Source organism: Anser anser, assembly GCF_964211835.1.
Source record: "Anser anser genome assembly, chromosome: 12".
NCBI classification, from domain to species: domain Eukaryota; kingdom Metazoa; phylum Chordata; class Aves; order Anseriformes; family Anatidae; genus Anser; species Anser anser.
In genome coordinates, this window is record NC_139733.1 from 6,964,134 (window position 1) to 6,989,430 (window position 25,297).

Here is a 25,297-nt window from a genome sequence, read left to right on the forward strand (position 1 = left end):
TTTTTTTATTCTCATGCTGTGGATGTCGCTACTTACTTGGCTAAGATATCATCACAAATCCAAAACGATTTCAATTACACAGCGGAGTAATCACCGTTCGGCATCTGTAAGGGATTGATAAGCGGAGCTACATTGCCGGAGTCCCTCTGCAGACCGTACCACCCCAGCGGGCAGGTGGGGAGGCAGCCGAGCTTCCTGCCAGAGCATCTCGCTGCCAGCGCGCAGGAGGATGGTCGCTGCCTGCAGCTTCACATTGCTAAAGGAGGGAAGCCAACAGCAGGCAGGGTAAAGGAAGAAAAGGTTTCTCTGAAAGAAAAATGGACTGAACCACCATGTTGTTGTTTGTGATTTTAATACTTCCCTTGGGATAATGACAAAAACGGAAGATGGCAAGCTACCAGGAATATGCCACTTACTCAGAAACGGGAGAAACCTTCAAGGACAAGGACTGTCAAGTCCTATCACTCTCATTTGAGGAGGAAGGGAAGGTGGAGGGGAGGCTGCGTACGAAGGGGGCAAAGGGAGTAAGCAGCAAATCCAGTGCCCCCCTGCAGCAGACAGCAGGCTGCATCGGCTGGCTTGCCGAGCGTTGGAGTACCAAATGTTTCCCTAGCTTTGTTAACTAATTATAAATTAGGCAGCAAATGCAACAAACATGTCTCTCTCAGATTATTTCATAAGCACCTTTTTCAAAGATACAGCTCTCTTCCTCTCTTGTTCTCTTTCTGCTTACATAAGAACCAAGGTTAATTGTAATGAAAACATCAAAAAATTATTTCCAGGCTGTGATGTTTTTGTTGCACTTGTGTTTCTGTCATGCCTTCCAGAAATCTAAAACCCACACAGGAGAAGCATGCAAAAATGCCCTCATCTTTAATCTGATCTGGTCACATTAGCATACACTGTAAAATCATACACATGCCACAGTAGCTTTGCCCCCCCCCCTTTTTTTTTTTTTTGCTTTTTAAACATTAAAAATATAGCACTCTAATTCATGATAATGAGTCTTAGACTTTCTGAGAAACCAGGGCATTTTATTTTATTCCAAGCTTCTTACTATCTGTTCTGTGTTATTTCTTCAGAAAAAAAAAAAAAAAAATCTGCCTGATATTCCTGATATTTTGAATTATTACATGAGTAGGATTCTGAAATGCCAAGGGCTGTTTATTTCAATGGAACACCCTTTCATAGCTGTGCAAAAATAAATAAATAAATAAATAAAATCCAAGCACTAAAAATAAAAGGGACATCAGTCCTTTAAAAAATAAATCTATGTAATAGAGTTTTTTTTTGTTTTTTTTTTTTTTAAGTAAATCACGGTCAGCACATGCACTGTGTTCCCAAACAGTGACTTCAAATTCTGTACCTCAAACCATTCCATCCTGATAGTGGCTGAACACAGAAAAATATACTGTTTTTCTTCAACTATGTTTAAAATAGCATATAGAAAAGTTGTAAGCTTTTCCATAGTATCCTAGGACAGCAGTGGTTCGTGACTTCACTCTGGCTTGGACAGAATGGGCAAGTGCAAGTAAGCGTACCTCCCTGAGCACTAACAGAAGTAGCTGTGCTGATGCTCTGTCATCCTGCCTTACTCGCTGCTCAGAATATCAATTCAGCCAGTTAAACCAAAAGTCTGCACTGCACTGCACCAAAATGGAAGCTATTAAAAAAAAAAAAAAAAAAAAAGCACCACAGCTAGGATCATTGATCAGGGAGTTTCATCTATGCTGATTTTTTTTTTTTTAATGAAGTAAAATTTAAATTCCAACTAGGATCAATACAGATTTTTCTCCCATGAAACTGCCTTTGTCATTAGAAAGCTCCAGGTAATTATATGCATGTCAGGGCACTAGGTGCAGTGACTTTGTGTTATATTAAGCACAGAGATGTGTCCCCTTTTTCTTAGCAAGTCTTTGGTACAAACTGCAGCTTTAAGGAGCACGGAGTGCAGATTTAAAACTGAATTCAAGCACTGAAAAAAAAAAAAAGAAAAAAAACAGGACAAAAAAAGTGTTATACTTGAGATGTGTTGTGCTTAGGTCCAGACCCACAAATGTTGGCGACCTCTCCTATTCTGTCAAGAAAGCAGGAAGATACTAATGTAATCTGTAATTATTAAGCTACTAAATTTATTTTTCTGTACATGCTTTAAAGATGATTTGAAAGGGTCTAAAAGGTTGACTGACAGAGTAACAAAATAGATTAAAGAAGATTTTTTTGAACTGTCCTTCCTGGATGAAGAGAGGAATAGGTTAAAGAAATTGAACACGGTAGAAAAACTTGTTCCATACATCTGGCTCTTGCCAGCCTGAGGACTGCAGCTCACAGTCACGTGTGTCATAGTACAGAAACTTCAGCCCAAGTACAGAATCACCATGCCCAGATTGGACTTGGTCAGGAAATATCCTAATCCTTGGTTGTGACTAATAGAGTAGAGGCAAGGGAATATGAATGCAAATAAAATAACAAAAATAGGTTCAAAAAGAAAGAAAAATCTTAGTTTGAACATATTATTATGGACCCAACCCAACAGAACAGGTCTGCACATGAATAGTCCCAGTGCATATTTAATGTAGGGCCTCAAAAATATCACACCACGTAACAAGATGATCAAGCTATTTAAACTTTTTGCTAGGCTCACCAGTTTGGAGCCCATCTCCAGTGCTGTAGGCATTTTCTTGCTAGTGTTGGTGCTACCTTCAGCACAGCACTGCTACTCATCCCACTGCCACCTGTGCTACAGGAAGCCAGCCACCATGGCTGAGCACAACCTCAGAAGATGTGTTCAAGGCCAGGCTGGATGGGGCTTTGAGCAACCTGGTCTACTGGGAGGTGTCCCTGCCCATGGCATGGGGGTTGGAACTGGATGGTCTTTAAGGTCCCTTCCAACCCAACCCATTCTACGGTTCTGTGGTAAGATGCACTTTCGGGAGTAAGAATTGACCTCCTGTGTCATGGCACCATGCAGAACACTGGGAGCTTGCCTCGTTTTTTAAATAGAGAAGCTATGAATGCAAAGTCACATTATATTTGTCCTTACCTACAGCTACTATGTGCACACCCTGCAGAGGTGCTACACATCCTTTCTTCTGCTGCAGACCACCACCACTAACGCAATGTCAGGGCTCAGTATGTGCTCACTACCCTTCAAGTTACAGAACAGGGAACACCTGCTAGGCATCACTAGTACCTTACAACCAAAGCTAAAACCAGCAGTTCCATCCCACAAAATAAGCTATTAAATAGCACCAATATTAAAAGATTGTTTTGATTTATATTTTTTTTAACACACAACTGTGAAATAAAGTAACATTTTCCAATTTGCTTGGCTTTCAGCATTTCCAACTCAAAATGGCTACAACGTTAGCAGGCACTTTTTCTCGATCTCATTACAAAATTTAATAGCAAGGCATTGCAAAACAACAAAACATCTGAACAGTGCCTCTCCTGAAATGAAGATTTGTCAGCATGTCCTCATGCCTATTAAAGCGTCCAGTGGCATATTATTTAGCTCTGACAGAAGAACAATTTAACACCTTAACTTGGGGGCAAGTAGCGGAAATGGAGCAGAAAAAGAGCAGAAAATTTGAAAGAAAAATAGAAAGATGTTTCTCGGGACTAACCTTAAAAAACACCACCACAATGCTTACGGGATGTGAAAGGAAGGAGACTTTAGCTGGTGAGCTTGAATACGACCTGAGAAATTACTTCTCCAGTAAAACCTCAACTGGCAATTCAGAAAATTTCCAGAGACAAAGGGAAGATTCTACCTAATTTCTTTAGAGAAAATGTCAGTCCAGATGTGCTGGTGACAGACGTCATGAGCACCTTTCAAGGTCTTTATGAGATAATTAATGACAGGAAACACAGGAACATAATTTTAATTCCTCTTTCAGGATCTTGGGGACCAAGACCTCCTTTTCAGTGAGGCTGTCCAATCAAAGGAATAGCACTGGAAATCAGCAGCAGATTTCTAATATTTTTCTAATCACAACCCAGATACTTAAACTAGAACAGCAGACTGGCAGCCTTTCATATTTTTAAACCTCATTTGCTACATTTTAAAAACAGGAATTAAATCTGTTTTCAGACTCGGTATTTCTCCAGTTTTGTAACATTCTGCAGTAATATTTCTGCAAAGAAACAGCTTGCATTTCCAAACCGCGCAAACATGTTGTTATCCCAGGAAGCAACATGACCTAATAAAAGAAGTAGAGGAGAGGGACCTCAGAACACCCAAATTCAAGGACTTGCCCTGCAGTTTCTTGACTATGGGATGTTAGTAGGTCACTTAATCCCATTGTGCTTCAATTTCTCTAACTATAAAATAAGTATATGCACTAGTAACAAATTACTGCAGTTATAGGTTGCTTGACTTGTTAACCCTTTCCTGTCTTTGAGAGAAAGGTATTTGACATACCTAAGTGTACTCTCTGAGGCAATGAAGGTTAGGAGATAAGCAGCACACGTTTAAAGCACTGCTTTTATTGTACAAATTACTTTTACGACTGATAAACTACTGTGGTCCATAGCACCTCACTTTCCACATCAGAATCCCAGTTTTCTCATACCTGAAAGCAGACCTACCAGAATGCCACCACTGTGGTTACCTCCTCTTTCCTCCAACCTCTGCCATCTGATATCCATGAATACAAACATTTCTTCTTCCTTTCCCTACCATCCATGCCCACAAAGAACAGATGTGCTACAAGGTTGGGCTGGAATCACCATCCCCTTCCCTGCTACAGCATTAGTGCTCTGATAACTAAACCAGGATCACTCGAGTGAGAAGAGCCCTTTCAAAAAAGAATCGGGCCCTTTCAAAAAGAATAAAACCTAAGGAAAGCAGAGTCTACTGAAAGCAGCATTAATGAGTCTGAGCTTCCTAATAAAGTTCAAGTAAACCTGGCTTACTGCCTAACCACAGCAATGACAGAGTTCCCAACAGAGCAGCATCTTTAGTTTCTCCTCCAAAGAAGTGATATGTATTTGCCAGAGTAAGCATCTGCAGCTGCAACATCTGATACAGCTACACCTAAATCCACAGCTGAAATCAGCTCCTTCGTGATCTGAACAGTCTAAGATGTCCCCCAAAATATGAAAACAGTATTACACAAGCATTGCACCTCTTTCTTAGTTTAAGACAGAATCTTCCTTACCACATGCAGATGAGAAAAACTATTTTTTAAACACTCAGGACAAATCATAACCAGTAAAGTAGCCTAACAGTAGCACTAAAGAATAACCCGAGAGTGACACAGGTTTTAGGAACTGAAGAATGAGGTATTCAATATGCTTAGGAATCACCCCTTCAATTTAATCTGTATTTCAACACTGTAAGTGTGCTGGTGGGCACACTTTGAAACAGGAGTTGTGCCAAATATCTTCTGTGGTGGTTTTCTTTTTTGTTTGTTTTTTTGTTTGTTTGTGGGGTTTTTTTTGGTCTCAGTGGAGATTGCAGGCCCTCACAGGCACTGGTAGGATACTGACAGCTTAATTTCAAATGATAGGATCCTACAACTGAAAAAAAGTACGTTAGTTTGTATGAGCCTACAGATTTCAAGCAGTCTACCGTTCAGAGATGTTCAGAAATAGGGTTGAAATTTTGTATGTACAGATAGCTTACACGGATCCACATCTCTGTTTCACCAAACCTCGTCTTCCAGAGAGCACAGATAAGTTTAGAACAAGAATGTTGGTTCAGGACCTTCTCCTGATATCACTGATACAAAATACTACAACAATTTTCTAGAGGTTGTTTTTCCTTCTTACTGGCTAATGCTTTGTACAGGAAACCATTCATCTTCAATTGGAAAAGCATATTCAAAGTCAGAATGCATTTGAAAGAGCATCTTTTACGGTGAAACTGCCTATGCCTACGACATGGATATCAATCTCAAGTTAAGTACCACCTTTATATAGCTAGGTCTCACTATAACCTTGGATTGCTCCTTAAAAAAGGAAACTGACATATTTAAATTAATTGTTACACAGTCATATTTCAGACAGCTTGGACACTAATAAATAATAGCAGAGAATTAAGATATAAATTTGACCTGTTAATAATATTAATAAAAAAATGCATCCTTCTCAAGACATTCTCTAAGCCTTCATTCTTTAATATATGCATTTTTCATACATACCTCAATATCCTTACTGTAAATCTCAGACTGACACAGTAACTACCGTTGTACTGTTTTCCAAAACTATATCAACGACTGAAGCCTGTACTAGCATTATTTAACACAGTACTCTAGTAAAAGCAAATGATTAACATAAATTGAAATAACAGTGGGACAAGGTTCAATCATTCTCAACAATTAAAAAGAGATAAAATTTTAGCAAACTATAAAATAAGGGCTTTCAATAGCTCAGCAAATAATAGAACTGGTATACATTTTTTCTAGAAATAAATCACCTTGAAGGAATGATTTCTGTTGCGTTTGTCGTGGCATTGTTTTGTTTCATTTTCCCCAATATAACAAGATAAAAGTCTATGTATAGCTTCTTGGGTAAGGCAACCTGACCTGCTAAGCTTTGTTAAGCCGCACGTTTCTGCCCTGTTCTGCGAGTGCCGGTAATCATCCTGCATGGCGACGTGCGCACCCGCGCAGCCTCCAGGACGAGCACGAGCCCCGTGCCGGGGACCATGCAGCCACCCGGCCTCCTGGCATGGGTGACCCCACGTCCTCTGCACCGTCAGCCTCTCCTTTCCATGGCCACAGAGGCCAATTAAAAGATATGTGGCTCTTGATGTTTCTCGGCGTGGGAAGAGGGAATTGGAGCCTGCCTGCCGCATAAATCACTCCCAGCCTCCGACGTCCATCCCCATACCACAGCCTTCTGCCTTGGGCAAACCGCTCAGTTTGTGGCAGCCGGCATCTGCGGGGCTCCCTGGCCAGCAAGGGCAGCCCCCACCGGGGCTGGCAGCCCCCACCTCGCTTTCTGTGTTCGCTCACAGACTGGCTCCTGTGGCTTGAAGGGCTTTGCTGCTACGGGCTGGAATTTGCCAGAACATTTTCACCTGGTCCCATCCTTCATTACATGGGGTTTGACAGAAGGGCTACAATGCAGCCAAACCAGAAAAAGGGTATTAACACCAACATATCGGTCATTCTGCTGCTACTAGAGCACCTGGGAATCTCTCTCACAAAGCCCATGACAGGAGTTCAAACTACTAGAGAGTCATGCTCCAGACTGAAATTATCTTGACAGCTGCTTGTAATTTTGTATATTAAAACACTACCATGAGGTTTTATTCACAGTTATATAGGGATTTGAAGTAAGTGTTCGAATGCTTTAGCAAAGGGATTTATTTTCTTAGCCTTATAAAAAGGAAGATTAAAGAATTATTGGAATACATGTAATAAATATTTATTCATAAACATAATTTATATAAAAATATTTGTTCATATTATTAAGTACATATTAACCAAATATCAGATCAAAATCTTATTGTATATGAAATAAAAATATATTGTAAATGAAGATAAGTTGTCTTGGCTTCTAGACTGAACAGTGTTATAAAGAACCATTAGCTGTTTCTTAATCCCAGACACAAAACCATGAAATAATAGCTGTCATAATTTTGCCAGAATTTCAGCACTTTCTGACATAGAGCACGTGCAGCAACAATGCCTAGGGGCTTGCCAAGGCATAAATGTTATTCTAGAATGAAGTGGACTATCTAGTGCAGGCAAACTGTACATGTGAAGAAAAATGTTATTGTAGGAAGAAAAAATACACGATATCTAGTCTAGAATAACCCCACGTTAAAACACGATTCATGCATTTCTTCTTCCTTTTCCTTCAATTTCATTACAAAGACGGAGAATAAATGTGTCTTCACACTAATCTACTCCCAAGTATCTGCATGTATAGGCAAGCCACATGCATGGCTTCTTGTTTTTGCTGACCTGACAAATGCTTACATTGTACAAATGTCATCTTCAACATTTCTAAAAGACCTTATTCACAAGGTAGCAACAGGAAGCAGAACTGAACAGGGACTTCAGTGAGAAGTTAAATGGCATCTGGCAAACGAGCAATGTGACTACATACAGAAATATTTTCTAGTATTTCCTTAAGTGAAATAATCCTTCAAACTATGCAGTATTATAATAATCTTTCACCAGAAACATTCATGTGCTGCAGATAACTACATTCCTAGTTAACCGAAAAGTTCTGAAAGACAAAAATATATATATCCTTCTGCTTGGTCATAAATGGGTCAAGAAAGGATTTATGGGCAAACAAAGCAAGCTAGGATCTCCTCTGCCCCCAGAGATGCTGTAAAGCAGCCAGGCAATACAATCTTGAACCAAAAGACCAAGAAAGGATGAACCAAGAAGCACTTCTACTCCTTATAAGCTATGGTGGAGCCCATCCATGTTTAGCCAACCGGTGAGCACAGGCTACAAGGTTTGAATGTTTTGCAGACTAGATTTTAACTACCTTTTCTCGGATGCAGATTTGTGGCTCTGTCCTTCACTCAATACATAAATAAATAAATAAACATTTACAAACTAGGAATATGCTTGTAGTGGAGCAAGAAAACTCATTCTGAGCACAAAGAACAGGTAATGCTATTTTGCACAGGAAAAAAGAGGTTATTGATATATTTCACTGTGGGTCATTTGACAGCTCATGTCACAGTCTCAGAGAGGATTACAGAGACCACACGTGTCCCAGGAGAGCACGTGAATTCAGGAACCCAGAACTCAAGGCCTTGTCCAGAACTTGGCCACCAGGATGACTGACACATCACTGTAACCCTTTTCCAGGGCTAATACACAGACACAATTTCTTAGTAAGGTTTTTGCTGCAAATAAATCTGTTGGATGTCTTAGCGTCCAGCAATAAAACTGCAGACCATAGCGATGAAATCCCTGCAGCCTCTGCCTATTCAAGGCTTGCATAAGCTACCATTATTCTTGTTCTCTGGCATATGCCCTTGCCCAGTGGATATGTGAAGATCATGCTAACATCTGAATCTCTATAAACGTACAAAGAATGGATGGACATCAAAAAACAAATAGTAAATAAATACTAATGCCTCACTGGAAGGTTAAGAGAAGAAATAGACAAAGTGTATTTAAGTCATGTCTCCAGAAAAGGGAACAAGAAGGAAAAAATCTCAAGCACTTGTAAACCAGTCAAAGCAAGCAAAAGCCTCATTCTTTCCCCCTTCTTAAACCTTCAGAAGGTGTTTTATGCATGGACTGTTAAGGGTCTGATAAATTTAAGACCATTAAGCATTCATCTGCCATTTCAGCTTAGTAATTTTGAAAGCGTCCTGTGCTGTCAGATAAGCAGCTGCTACTCAAATTCTACTTTAAATAGCATTGCTTCTTAGAAATTCATATATTTGGAAGGACTCCTTAATAATCTCTTTAGACAAATAGTCATTCTTTTAATACAGCATTGTCTTGCAAAGATAAACTGCATTCCATTTTGTACTTTTTGTTGACTTGTTGTCTAAGGCAGACCTTCCAGTCTCTAAAAATAAACAGCTTATAGAGTTATTTTCAAAAGGTCAAGAAAAAAGATAAGTAATGCATACACTTATATAAATTTTCAAACACTGAAACTACGTGTAAGGTTAGGATTAAGACCTGTATTTCTTGAATGTAGATCAGTGGCCAAAGTGATGTCAAAGATGTTAGCTGACCTTGAGGATAAAGAAAATTTTGCAGTCCTCCATCATGTACTTAACTTAGTTCACTAAAGACATCTAAATGTTCTGTGCTTACATACCATAAAACAGTTAAACACAGATATTCCATATTAATTATATTTAATACTCCTAACTTCGATTTGTGGAGAGGAAAATTAGGTTTCCTGAGAGCTGCTGTAGCTTCCAAACATCATCTTATTCACAAGCAACAGAAATGCTTACAGCATTATATTTAGATAAAGTAGTGATGAGAACTCTCAATATATTATTTGTAAAATGAAATCCCACGGAGGTGTTTTTTTTTTGTTTTGTTTTATTTATTTATTTTTTCCTCTTGGCATTTCATTAATCCTATCTCAGGAACAACAACAACGGAAGATCATAGCACAGGTAAGAAAAAATAATAAAATATATAATAAAGTACAGCTCAGAATTCTATGTTCCCCATATCTGAAATGCTGGAAACTGTGTGAATATAACTTTGGTGAATGGGGAGAGAAGACTCAAATACAAGCCTCTTGAAACCCCCAAGATGACATATAGTAGCCATGGCTTTCAAGTAATTAATTCTCTAAAGAAACATCTAAATGCTAAGATCAAATATCCTCTAAAAAATGCAACGATTTCTCAAACACATTTTATGTAAGCTGAATGTTAGCCTTTGATTTTTTCTTGTTTTATAAAAATCCTGGGGTCCCCCTTAATTAATGATCACACACAACACTTCATGTACTCAATGCTGGCAGCAGTCCATGCTGCCACCTGAAGTGTTTGCTTTCATTTGCTAGGGCATTTAGTTGTCGTGTTTTAGCTGACTACACTGAACCAGCCTTCAAGAGCTCTAAATTGTTTTAGAGCTGCCCAAGAGGTCGCTCTCCAGCAACCCGATCCGTCTTCCATTCAGTGTACTCAGCAAAGCAAGTAACAACACCTTCAGTTCCCAAAAGCAATTTAATTTGCTATAAAGAAGAAAACAGACTGTACGCTTAACTGGAAAAAAAAAATCATAGCAGCTTTACATGATACTCTACAGGAACGTGGTTAAATCTGGTTACCTGTTATTCAAGCTAATAACATACAGCATTTTAAATCCTAAATTTACAAAGTCTGCAGTGTCCTAAGGAATTTTTCCGAAAAGCAAATGTTATCCCTTGCTTGTCAGCAACATCACTTTATAGCTAGGTGTCCTATGCATGTGAAAGCCAGAAATATCCTTCCCATATCAGATTTGCAGCCACTCTCAACAATGGTATCTGAAGTCCTTCCACTGATGCTAGTAGAAAGCAAAGCAATCCATATAATCCAGTATAGTTTCCAAGAAAATGTACAGATACAAAAATGTTTGTTTGTTATTAAGAGCAACCATTTACTGTGTCTATCCTCTAAAATAGTTGGGAAAACATACCTGTGACAGCTTTCCCTCCTCTTCTTCCTCCCAGCAAGATTACAAAAAAAAAAATCTGACACATGAAAAAAGAATTTCATTTTACATCACTTATTTCTAGTTTAGATTGGGAGAAAGTAAATAGAATTACGCACATGTAAACTAAAAGTCTACAATCAAGATAGACTAGGAAGTCTATTATTAAAAAGCAGAATAAGTTGATTTCATTTAGAATATAATATTTCAAAGAGTTTGAAGTTAGGCATTTGTAAGCTAATGGAAGAAATCCAGTGCACTGGCAGGAAGAATATTGGCTTGCAGTTCTAGTTAGTGCTGCAGAACTGACTGATAAAACTAGAGACCACTGTTAAACCATGTGGCGAAGGAACTTTTCCATTTTACAATGTATTCTAAAAGTTTACAATGCATTACATTGCTAAAAAAAAAAAAAAAAAAAAGAAGCTACAGATTTGCTGTAAACAGTCTTTTCTGTTCCATCAATAATATCCACATTTATCTTTTATTCCTAGATAGCTAGGTACAAAGGCACAAAAATGATTGTTACTGACTTTTCCTACTATTTATACACAAAGTACTGATGATTCTGCTCTGCCCGGAGGGAACGGACAGTTTCCAAGTTGAAGCTGTGGGCCTCTTACAGGAAAAGATACATAAAAAGATAAAACCACAGTTTACGGAGAACAGTGTTGGAAACTACCTGAAATCTTTCAATATGGTATTTAAGGAATCTAGGGGAAAAACATGAATCATACAAATTAGAGACATAACAGCAATAAAATAATGATCTACACCACAATATTCACTTTATACAGTTTTAGGGTGCCATGCTTTCAGGAAGGTAAAAATAATAATTACCACAAACAAAAGGGCAGACATCCTGAAATCACAGCCTATAAAGAGCAAAATTACCTCACTTGTGACAAAATCTAGTTTCTTTTCTCCTGTTTTATAAGAAAGCATAAGCATCTGATTTACTCAGGCAACATGAATACTGAAAGTGATTGCAATGAAGTTACATTAGTAAAATGTGCTACGTGCGTTTGCAATATCAGCATGAGAAAGTAAGCTAGTGATTTCAATCTTAATGAAAGAATTGCATAACTAGAACAAGGAAACAAAGGTCTGGCGCTGGAGTTTGTCTATCCCCAGGAGCACCAATCCAAGGAATAATACTAAAACACGAGTGACTTGCGCAATAATTGTCCTCTTGGCACTCAGCAAGAACCCAAAAATTTGCCAATGGACATACAAAACACTGTCAAGTTGAATTACAATATATTTACAAATATTTAGTGATAACTTTCATACTTTCATAGTTGTTCAGATTTATTTTTTAAAGACTGGAGACCTCAAGATGGTAAGAAGATAAAGCATCAATCTTTATGACTAATCTTACTCTGGATTTTCAAACCAATCACCAACCTTTTGTAAATATGATCCTGAATGAAATCAGGAATCACTTGAGGTTCATACAGAGCCAGCGGTTTGATATTCAGCACTTCTCTGGAGACAAGAAAACAGTAAGACTCAGATTCCTTGCTCCCTTCCCCTCTCACTCTACACTTGATCTGTAAATAACCATTTCTACATTTATACGCTCTAATACAATCCCTATGGAGATCTCTCCCAGATCTCCTACACACACCTTACATAAAATGTTGCCTCTCTCCTCATCACCACACAATCATCTCAAGCTCAACAAGACTACAGAGATGTATATTTAGCTGTAAAAGAATGAAAGTTAGCACAGCTTATGTTCAGTTATATCATCCTGAAAAATACTTCAGTGAAGTACTGAGCAATTAGTTTGTGCTGAACTTCGTGCTGTCTCAATTATATTGTTCAAGCCAGATACTTAAAACTAGGTTTGACAGTTTTACCTAAAAGCAGCATAGATGTGTCTCTTAAGAAAAGATCTTAATCCATCCAATGTCCCCTCTGTTTGCACCTTCAGTCCCAGCTGCCTACCACCAAGGTCTATGACCAGGAAACATCCAATTTTGAGCTCAGTCCTACTCTTCACATCGAAACTACCTCCAAGATACTAGTCTAAGTACTACCTCAAGCAAAGCGCTTCCTCTTCTTCCAGCTAGAACATTAACTGAGGCTCTCTTGAGCTCCAAAGCTCACACATGCACATCAACTCTAAATTCTGCAGCGCACCTAAAGAAGCAGGGGCTCATACTTCTCAGTCATTTGGGGTGGGGGTAGAGGCTCTTTAAAAGCTTCTCAAGAAAAGCTTCCCAACTTGGGTATCACAGACACTGCAGTAAACTTAGCCAAAACCACAAAACATGCAGTTAAATATCCCAGATTCATAATCCACTAAAGAAAGGAAGTCTCAATATTTACTACAGTTAACATTTATTTACAGTGCCTATGATGAAAGAGAGATTTCTAGATAGAAGGGTGACCACACTGTAACAGCATTAGCTCAGGGCTAGGAGGATCTAGATTTAATTTCAACATTCATCACAAACTCTCCCTGTAACCTTGACCAAGTGATTTAGTTTCACCAGGTCTGTTTCCTCTCTCTAAATATGACAAATTATCTCCCAAATGTACAGTGCAGACAAACAGAAGGTTGCTAAATACTCAGTCTTTCAATAATTAAGGTCTGTCATAGACAGATGCAATCTACAGCAGAAATATAAAATAAATATTAAGCAACCAAACCACTAAATAATTTTATTATACTCTATTGCATTGCAACAAAAGTTCAGAGGTGTGAACTCTAGTTCCATGCTTTCCCAAACATAACTTCTTACAGGTGAGGAGGACTATGGACCTTTTTCAGGGGATGTTTAAAATCACATCACCAAACTACTTTCTCTTATTTTTATAGAGGAGAAAAGCCTCAAAACTGTTCAGAGGACGTTACCCCATTTTTAAACCCACGCACACTCTGGTCATTCCTCAGGGCAGAAGATTATCAGGCATGAAAGCCAATCCAAGACTGAGGTCTGACACAACTGCAACCCCAGCTAGACCAGCTCTTCTGTCCGACCTAGTGAAACAACAACTTACTGCCCCATATTCCTTGCTCCTTGAACCAAAGTGACCCCTATTAATCTAATTCCATTTCCTAATCTCTTCAGATATAAAACTGAACAGTAACTCACTACTCAGATTTCAAGCAGCATCACTGCAAAAAGAAAATCTCTCCAGAATGCACACAATTCATGGGTTAAGTGAAAATTGTCACACCTAGAGCATCTCCTCAAAACCCTACACAGGCACAATACTTCTGGAACTCTGTAAAAGCCTCCAGCATCAGGGGTGAGTTTTTTTTTGCGTTTTCTTCTAGCACCACCTTTTTAAATTTCTGTTTCTGTCTTCAGCTGTGCGCTCCTGCTTGCAAACATTGATGTGATTTTATGTTACTTATATGCCCACTATTTAAATATGAAAACCATCACTAACAGCCCTACTTTCAGTAAGTTCATGCACTAACAGTGGTAGTAAGAGCTCACCCTCTGCACCTCCAGAAGAGGTTCTCATCTTGTTCCACAAGACTCCCAACACGAGGCCGTGTAGCTGCCCACAGCCAACAAGGCGAGGGGCGGGGGGTTGCACCAGTATGGTCCTGTGCAGGATGAGAGTGGGGAACAGCGATCAGGTTGCAGAGAGAGCAGCTCCCTTGCAACAGCAGCAAATGAGGCCAACCCACCCGGCAGAGGAACAGCCTGCACAAAGGCATTGAATTTGCGCAGACGGAACTGGGAGCTGCCATTTCTGCACGCTGCTTTGAAGTGTACCACTAGTGACGTTAGTATCACAGTTTAGAAACCTCTGCTCCATAAACATAAAACTCCTCCAGAAAAGATGCGTAACAGACCCATTAAACATTTTGAACTGAAAATTACATAGAATACGCTGAACTGCCAGTGCCCAGACTGCTGCTGTCATTGCGTTTTTCTGCAGAACTGAGAACTTGCAGCCTAAGGTACGTGGCCTTTTATTTGTTAAGACGACTACCCAGATAGGAAACCTTTTGCTTCTGGCTGCAGAAGCCTGCTTAAAGGCAGCAAAAGATAGAAGCAAGGAATTTTAATCTCAGTCACTTGTTTCGAAGGAATGCTAAATAGGAAGCTGAAGAAAATGTAAAAGCTTTGAGAAATCTTTCAGCACAGATTTCAGCAGAAATACCCAGATTGTGTGCTTAGCAAGCACAACTGGAAATCCTCAAAATGTAGAGATGGGATGTGGGGGGAATGCTGTCCCCCACCACAACCACCCCAATCTTTCCAGTATGGCAACATTAACTATTTCCTAGCAGCTAGTTCTATTTTCTCCCTTTCACCTTTGTAAACAACATTTAGATCACAGCAGGCAGATAGAATACTCTCTCTTCCACAAAAAAGCAGACATTGCTAGATACAAGAGTGGGTTGCTTGCGATGTTTTTATTAACTTTCTCCTTTCTGATACCATTTCTCCATCTTGTACTGGGTTTCCTCACTGGCTGCACAGGTAGCATCCAAGTGAATGTGACATTAACCATGAAAAACTTCTGTTCCCCCTTTTCCTTTCAGTTAACCTCTGCACTGTTGTTTCTTTTAGTCAGTCCTGCATGGTAAGACGACAAATTCATGCCCGTATAACAGAGGTATGAGTGGTTGTTGCCAGGTGACCAGCAAATACCTGATAAGAGTCCAATCAGCCAAAACTTCTCACAGGTATAGGAATATTACGGAAGTAACCAAGAAAAAAAGAAAAAAAATGCATTCTGGTTCAAGGTCCTCTTTTTAGTTGGATTTAATTCCATTGTTACTTTGATTGCAGTTTTCCTTCCTTTCCCTACTACGCAGAAAGTGAATACCCATGTTTTCTTCTCCAGTGGCTGGTTTGCAACCCCCGTTTCCTTACTTAGCCACTCTGCAGCATGCAGCGAAGGCTTGACAGGCTCACAGCCCTGTTCTGCTCGGAGCTACCATGTTAAACCTGCTGACGTTAGGTGAAATTAGGTCAGCACGAAAGTGCTAGTGAAGGGGAATAAAATCCTGGATCTCATTTCTCTCCTTGAAACAGCAACCACACATCAGGGGCATTATTTTCCATTTTCCATCCTGTATGGTTGCGGTAATTTGGATTCTCTTCTACTTAGAAGAGCAAGAGTGGAGGAGGAGAAGGAGGAGGTGGAGGAGGAAAAGGTACTAATCTCTTTAGAAAGCAGCACTTGACACCAAGTGTGTAGGTGATAATGACTACTTCTAGGGAACTGACATAATACCAAGCATTTACAGTATAGTGAAACTTTGCTCTAAGAGGAGCAAAGGTCCACTGAAGCGATTAATTCATGATTTTTATTCCATCACACCACAAGCGAGCTACAGTATAATTAACTCTAAAGTGACTCTACAGTTGTTTATACATCCACAGTGGGAAATGGCAGCAGTACATCATCCCAGTTGCTTGTCCAGAAAGCACAAAGAAGGTGCAGTTCACCTTTCTTCTGTTCTCCAGGATTGAAAATTTCAGCTATTATACTGAAAATAGAATGAGTGAATGCACGCTCTTCCATGCAGAAAGAACAATAAATAAATGAACAAACACTAAATTACGTGTGGCAAGTAGCAAACATGTAAGAAGCAAATTTTAAATGAATCACAATAATATGAATGTTCCCCAGGTCCCCACACATCTCTTCTACATAATTAAGCTAAAACTGCCCTAACAGATGGAAAGAAAGCTGCAATAGCTTTATTTACATATAAACAGTTATGCAACTGAAAACATAAGTCATGCATGTGAGGTAATGGATAAACTATCAACACAGTTATTGACTACACTTTAGATCTCCCTTTCAAATGTCAATTATAGTCTCTTCCACCTTCTTACATATTCTTCTCTGTGAGGACTACCTTGTGCCATCCCTACTTCAAATACACTAAAAAGTGTCCCAGTCTTTTTTTGTTGTTGCTGTTTTAAAGCCTGAGCCAAGGCATATTTGTACAACATGTGCCTAAGCTATAGTACAAAACTAAAAATTAACTAGGAACACACAACTTTGTACAGCCTACCATAAAATGCCACTCATGGTGCAGCAATACTAATTGAACCATGTCCTCTTTTGAAACCTACAAATGTTTGCTGGAGAATTGTACGTTTCACCACAGCCAATCTCAGCCTAAGGTTTGCCAAGTAAAGATACTAATGCAAGGCTTTTTGCTAAAGCCTGACTTGTTTTGAGGTAGAATTTTCCTCTAATCCTGCTTATTTTATTGTTCAAATATTGTTTTTGCCCAAGATATTGGCCTCTATTCTTTACTCCCAACTTGGATGTCTAAGTTTTTATTGTACTATTGTGTCATTTGGCACATGAAGAATGAGGTTAAGTGGTAAATGATTACCTTATCTTTGCAAGATGAATTAGGCCTAGGCACAAAGGTGCCAAAAGTAATTATCGTATTAGATGTGGCAACATAAGAATCACAAAGTTAACCTCTGCGCAGCTATTGCGCATCGAGCTGTGCATTTGCTCATGTTCATCAAGTTTCTGCGCACTCAGATTTCTCATTCATACATGACAAATAAACCTCGTCATCCACATTAATGTCTTTGTGAAGGTCGCATAGCTCAGTTATCCATGAGAAGTCTCGTGTTGCAAAATCTGTGGGGGTTTTGTTTAAACTGATTTTTCTCCTTACATACAAGTTCTACAGGTTCCTTATGATGCTGTTTTACAACACAAATCATAAAGTTCTGATGTTAAGCAGCATTTTACTTGGCAAACTTACAGGAGAGCGGAGCACGTCCAGCAGATCTAAGAGCTGACTTCTGCCGGAGTGAGCTGTGCCACATCTTCCTTCTCAGATGCAGGTTTTCCCTGTTTCCCGTGCATGGCCACTAGGGCTTGTTTTGACCTCAGGAAGACATGTTTCAGAGAGCAATATATATGAAAAATTTATTTCAATCCTCCCTACACTCCATTAAAATATGTTTCTGCTCTCTTTTTCTTCCCTAGTGAGCTCACGGCCGTGTTAAATGCAAGAAGAAGGAAAACGTCAGGGAGAAGGAAATGGGGTACTCTTTCTAGTTTTGTCACCAAATGTCCCTTAAAAGATCTTAATTTCAACTCCAGGACATTATCACTGCCCAACTGAAAGTAGTCAGCTATAGGGAGTAAGAAATCCTGATTGGAAGCTAACTGACATGGTATCTCGAAGTCAAATTTAAGATCATAAAGACAGAAGTATTGATTTTGCTTTCCTGTGATACTGACTTATTAAAACAAGCAAAAAGTCACATACCCCTTTTACTTTTGTACATTTTGAATGTTGCACTGTTTTGTTTGTTTGTTTGTTTTTCTGAAGTTATGTTTGTAGCACAAAACTTTCTGCTTAACAGAAATAGAGAGCTATATGGTAACAACAGGTATTATGAAGGTCTGAAAATTTTCCATTTAGCTCAAAATGAAGTTGAAAGTGCATTAAGCACAGGACTTCCATAAGGTGTTAAACTGCATGGTTAAATTACATGCAATCTTACGGCATGCTTGCTGTCTCTGGAAAGAAGGGAGCCAATCTACCATAGCAGTAGTTCTTTTAACGAAATAACCAGTAATCCTATTTTCTAAAGGTTGGATAGGCAGCTGTAGAGGATTGGAACTGCAGCAGCCCTCTGATCTCATCACTTTCCTTCCAACCTCAGAGTCAGCTCCACGTGGTTCACTGCTCCTTCCACCCCGCAGCCTGGCTTCCTGCAGCCTAAGCCAGTCATATTACGTGTAAAGTTCATGTGCCACCCAGAAAGGACTGAGATCAGCTCAAAGATGAGTGCAAGAACCAGTGCAAGGCCAGACTGGGACCATGACTATGACAGGAGATGAAAGCAGAAAGGCCAATATCCAGCTGTTGCACCAGCCAGGGCTGTGACAGAACAGCGGCCTGATGGACGTGCTCCCACCCACGTCAACCCCACCAGTAAATGATTGCCTTCCACCAGATGAAATTATTCTATTGCTAATGATTCCTCACTGACCACAGAGTATCTCTAAATTCAAGCTATGAAACTGAATTGCAGTGCCCCAGTGGAGAACATCTGTGTGTAGTGCTTATTTGCCGTGTAAAATCAAACATAAATCACTTCTTCCCAGGAAACTATGGGCTTTGCACAGGTGACAAAGTTTTCTGTGTCTCTCAGAAATTATAGCCCTATTTTCTGGTCAGTTATCACAGCTTTTTACTGGTTTTTGTCATGTGGCAAATAGTTGAGATTATCCCAATATGTTTTATTTGTACTGTTAGTGAAGTTACGTGCTCCCAGTTGTTAGTATCTTCCACTGCGCCATGTGGTTAGAAGCACTGTTAGATCAGTTAAAAAAGAAAAACAGGTCAGTTGCAAAATCTGCAGCCTTTTCCACCAGGGCTGCAAAACTGTTTAAAAGGCTCCCTAACTCCGATTTTAAAAGTCCCATTTTAAAATTGCTACGCTACTATCAGTGACAGGAAAACAGTTTCCCAAAAGTCAAAGAAATGGCCCACCCATGTTTGCAGATCTAAGCAGTTAAATCGCAGCTAGGAAGCTTGGGGGAGAGGAGACAGGTGCGAGGTGGCTGCTTTCAACACAGCACTGCCAAGTTTCTAACAGGCCCCTGCACATCCCACAAACCTGCACTGGGGCTCTTCACACTGGGCAGCTCCTCCTGGCAGGTGAAAGCAAGAGACGAGAGGCAAAGTTTGCTCAGATTTCTCAAAGATTTCTCTGAACACAGGAGCAGGGAGCAAGAAAAAGATGGAGGAGCTTGCAAAGCTTCCCCTGCATCTGAATTTTGGTTGTTCAAAGTTAAACTGCTTTAAATTGAATTAAAGAATATCATGTATTATAGCGTGTTTTGTAACAGACGAGGCAGAGTAGCAGCCTGCACAAATTCCTAATCACTAGAATTAATCTGTCATCTTGCAAGGTCACAATCAAGAGAAAGCACCTCTGGAAAAATAATAGGTGATGGAAAGACAGAATGAGCAAATAAATCAGTGGCTAAATATTGGTTTCTAGGAAATTATGCTGTTGTTCAGATGAGACTCTGCTATTTCAAATACCTTCTCAGCATTTTTCAGGGAACAAGGTTTTCCATTTGACCATCAACTCAAATTAATATATTCTAATCCTTTCTAGGTACAAAATTGAAATCAAAAGAGAAATGTGACTTTCACAGAGTCCCAGCAGCGCTTCTGAAATGCTCTGTGCTGACATGCAGATTTCAAAAACATGTTAGAAGATTTTTAACCTCCTGCTCTTTCAAATCAGTTGCAGTAAAAGATATGTCTTTTTGTAACAGGAGTTTTCCCTGTAAAACAGTTTGCATATATTAAGAATTTATTCCAGGAGAACCTTCTTTTATTTTTGAATATGAATTAAAGGACTACTTTAAAAATACTCAAAAATATCACAAAAATGAAATTTTGAAGATGTATTGGAAAGAGCTGTTAACTCCTGAATTTCAGAGTTACTCCAAGTCCGCAAGTAGTATTATGGTCAGTTCTGTCTTATCTATCAAAATTCATGGGACCAAACGATCTACACTCTAGTTTACAGCAGGACATTATAAGTTTATTTATAAATTAGAGACAGAAAAATAGCAGAATATTTCCAGTAACTATTCTTAAGACACAGAGAGAATCATTGGGATCTCCTGACAGAAATCCTTTTTCTCCAAATTAAGTTGCTTTTAGTAGCTATCCTCAGTTTAATGAGGAATTAAGAGGTATGGATGTTTAATGAAATTACATAAATATTGTGAACTACAACAGTGAATTAGAACACCATTCGGCTGGCATTATAAAATTACTGGTAATAATTCCTTCATTTCAATAAAGCATTATTATAAGAAAAATCTATCTTACGGCAAAATATTGCCTATCTATGGGCAGGTGATAAACACAAACTGGAGACAGGCACAACAACAATGCTGATCATCCTTGAGACCAGTTCATCTTGAAACTTGAATACCTGTTCACCTTAAATCGTAACTGAAAGACCAGCCTTTGCAAATTAGGCTACTCTCTCCCACCATTCACCATGGTGTCTCCAATTCTACCTGCAATGCAGCTTCCTTTCACATACCACCCCAAGTAAACAGAGGATTTAAGTTTCTTAAGATTGTCTATTGGGCATTTTTTTTAATGGCAGTTTAAATCAAGATATAAAAATATACCAATATTATAACAGGAAATAGTGCAGGAAAGATAAGGAAACTTATTTTTTTTATAAATCCAAATTTTCATCCATTTACGCTCTTAATATATATCATCATTCAAAACACAGGAGCACACCGAGTATACCAGTCACTTTCACACTATGAAGAAAAAGAGTTATTCCTTTCTCTGAGCTCCCTCTCTCTTTGTTCACCTTTAAATATTTTGTCAGAACACATATTTCCAACAGCAAACATGTCCTGAATGGAAGGAGAGCTGTGAAAAGAATTAGAACAGAAAGAGTACTAAAGGAAATACTTATGACAATATTTCTGCACAGACTTGGAACTACCATCTGCTCACAACAAAATAAATAGTCGTAACTGACTGGTCAAACTGTGCAAACGCATATACTTCATTTATTTCACCAGGACTTTTGCCTGATTTGTATCTACAGCCTACAACGAAACAAAAAAACAGGGTTGTAGAGAGATTACACTGAACCCTTAAAACTATATTCCTTCATAGTTTGAGTGAAAAAGTTAAAAAAACAGATAATTGAAATAATATTTTTTGTACATTACTTCTTTCTGCATTGAGAAATTTGGATTACTTCTCAGCAATCAATGAGGAACAAAATCCACTCTCATAAAGTTTAATTAAATTCAACCACTGTTCATTCAAAGCTATACCAATTTTTTTTCAATATACTACTTTATTTTAATTATACACAAGGATAAACGCATTCTAGTTTTAGGACTGTGCTTATGTATTTTAGAAATACCTGTCACATTATCATTATGGTACTTTCTTTTCCTTGTGATGTTGAATTTTTACACAATGCATAACAGACTAGTAGCAAACTCAAGCCAGTACCCGCATTAATAAAAAGGACTATAAACCAATGCAAGATATAGATTTTCTTAAAAAGTCACACTTTGTAAGAAGTTGAACTTTTCTGATTGTCTTTTCCCAGAAATCTCACCCCCATATAGCTCTACTCCATGAGCACTAATGAAGAATCTGTCCTCTACCTTTCATCTCCATCTTTCCAAACAAGTTAAAAAAAAATAGGAAAAGGAAAAAAAAAAATGTGAGAACATATGTAGATCTTATCTTTTGCCTTGCTGCATTTTTAAATTCTATTTTAGCTGGTTTGGATTATTTTGTCTTCAGGCACAGCAAACATCTGGGGCTTAAAGCCAAGGGTGAGTTTTGAGACTGCCCACGGAATTTCCTCCATTTTGCAGTTAGCTGATCACCATTCACGGCTCCTGAGCTCTCTCCTTGTTTTTCCCTACTGTATTTTTTAAGTATGTTCTTTCCAAATACATCCAAATGACTCCCCTGTTCAAGTTTTATGCATTTTCATTTAAATAGATAGGTGGAGGAGGTATATAAACTAGCATTTCCCCATCCGTTTTATGTAAAATTGTATATAAGATGATGCGTGCATCACTAAAATAGCAGTTTAAAATGAATCATTCATACCAGTTTCCAACTTCTTGTAAAAGACGAGGATTGAACTGCCAGTGCAAAAACTTTGAAAATGCCTTATAACAAGAGACAGCATTTGTAAATATAATGCAGTGTAGGAATGCAAAGATAAAAAGTAATCTAGATTATGTTTGCTTGTTTGTTTAAATTTGTAGTATGACCATTACCTATTTTACTCAAATTTGACTACAGAATTAATAAAAGCCTTGTGGCATACAAAGTTTACGAAAAAAATGAAGCACCATCACAAAGGTCAGGACTTCTGCAGCAAAACCAAAGGATTAAAATGAGACTCCAGATGGAAAACAACCGAAGCTTTTCTTAAGCAAGTTTTAAACCTTACTAGACCTTGGCTGGTGATGAACTACAATAGTATATATACAAACAAGCACACAAACTCCCACGTGTATTCACACATATAAAAGCATTAAAGGGAGGGCTTAACATTTGTTTTACATTCTCAATATTTTAAATGATTATGATTATTTCAGAGGATTTTCTATTTCTCCCATTCTTCTTTCACATACAGATTGCAATAAAATGATTTTTCAGGCTTGCAGGGCTTTCTTCTCTCTCCTCCTTTCTCCTTTTCCTTAACTTTTCTTTGTACTGGTGCATGTTTTCTCAAAATTAATTCAAATTCCACAAAACCATAATAGAAAATTCTCTGATCCTTAATAATCTCATGTCTTAACTATTGCAATCTCTTTCACTTCAGCCTTTGTAAATCCCAATTTGCCATGCCTTAATTCTTTTCTAAAATACCCACTAAAACAATCGTGATGGCTCTTATATTTGATTGCATCATCTTTTTTTTTTTTTTAACCCCTTTTTCTTCCACAGTTGTATCAAGCAACAACTCATTGCAAGGGTCTCCCCAACTCATTAACCTGGACATGGTATAGATGCCTTTGTCCGGCAGATGCTCTTTGTCTGGCTTAACTGCTCATTTACCAGGATTTTCAGGAGTCACTAGCTACACTTATCTGTTCTCAAGAGGCAATCCCACTAACCTGCAAAATCCACCAACCAAGCTCTATCAAGTCTCTCTTCAACACCCAGTGGTTCTCTAATGAATGCAGACGACTCGCTCATGACTATTAGGAACTCTGCTTCAGATGCAACTTCTGACCCAGAAAGTCTCTCAGAAAGTGGTTACAGAAACAAGAAGTTCCCTTGCTACTAAAACTCCTTCCACAAAGAAAGGATCTGCTATTGACCCTTGTCAGAAACCGTATATAACTATTTGCTTATTTTCAGGAATGCTACCTCATGGGATTTAGAGAAAAGCTTATGAGAAAAACAAAAACAGTTCAGCACCACCCTTAATCCTGACACCTTGCAAAGCATATGCTTTTTTTTTCATTTCATCTCATCCATAAAGCACACTGGCATGTAGAAAAGCATGCACTCTTAAAGAAACAAGGAAGGAAAAAGAAGAAAGAGTTTAGTTGCTGAAAGTTACGTCTATGCCCGCTGGGCACAGATTTCATTTCCATTTCAGTGCAGTTTCTCAAGTAAGACTGACAGAGACATTTACAGTGGTGAATCATACTACTCCAGCAAGGCTGTGTGCTATTTCTCTGGGGACCTGGGGGATGATGGAGAGAGGAAGAATTCCTTGGCATCAAGGCTTGGCACCAAAAACATAAGTGGAGGAGTGGGGGCAGGAGGAACTCATTGAGGTCATTCTTACAACCTTTTCAGTGGGCTATTTCATGAATACCTAATAGAAACAGTTTATAAAGACTTATATGGACTTAACTCCCTTAAGTTGCAATTTATAGCCTAGAGGCTAGGTTTGGTTAGAAAGAGTAAGGATAAAAATATCAATAAAGAATAAATAGAAAGTTATTCTTGGCTCTTTTTTTTTTTTTTAACCAGGCACGTATGCCAGAGAGCAGCAGCTTTACCTGTGGGTATCAGTTCACCTCCAGTACGAAGCTCGCACCAGCTGCTCCAGCAGAATTCAGCACAGAGTCAAAACCATTTTTTCTCTTTCCTCCTACAGCTTTGAAGCTACAGATCTGCTATTGCCAAGTCCCTCTTTTGACGCTAGAAATCCAGTATGATTTACAAGTGCCTCTCATATACACGTTTTTTTTAATCACTGCCTCTAATATTTCCCTGGCCTTAATCCTTGTTCTAGATGATACTGATAGAGAGGAGGAACTACCTGATATAGATGAGGTGCTTGGACAGCTGTTCTTGTGATAAAAAGTTGTTGGTTTGTTTTTTCTTTTTTTAAATCAGGGATGGAAATGTCCATTTAATGGGCAACAGCAAGACATATTTGCATTTATAAATCCAATAGTGGGTGTAATACATGGTCCTCTTCTGATCTGGGCAGGAGGATTCACAGTGGTAAACCTCTGCTTACATCCTCTCCCCCCACTCCGCCCCCACAAAAGAAAAAATACACACACACACACACATATATATATATGGTTCTAAAATACAGAAGTTCTGCAAACAACATTAAGAAAACATTTATCAAACTCAGAATAAAAAGCTGTGATCTATTCTGAATTCCACCTCCGTTCAGTTAAATCGCTTTGAACTGGGCCTCAGCATTTTC

At 38.7% G+C, this 25,297-nt stretch overlaps 1 protein-coding gene across 22 annotated transcripts in view; it reads right to left on the bottom strand.

Moving 5' to 3' along the window:
• The window catches only part of ATP2B2 (ATPase plasma membrane Ca2+ transporting 2), a 413,900-nt gene that overhangs the window by 235,015 nt on the left and 153,588 nt on the right, over positions 1 to 25,297 (bottom strand). The window contains exon 1 of one of the 22 annotated variants that reach the window (XM_083796494.1): positions 37 to 12,313. The exons of 18 other annotated variants lie outside the window; for them this stretch is intronic. The gene's annotated coding sequence lies outside the window, so the exon portion shown is untranslated. Of the gene's footprint in view, positions 1 to 36; positions 12,314 to 25,297 lie in introns of those variants that run through there. 3 more of the 22 variants (XM_083796481.1, XM_083796493.1, XM_083796488.1) reach the window with 3 other exon arrangements.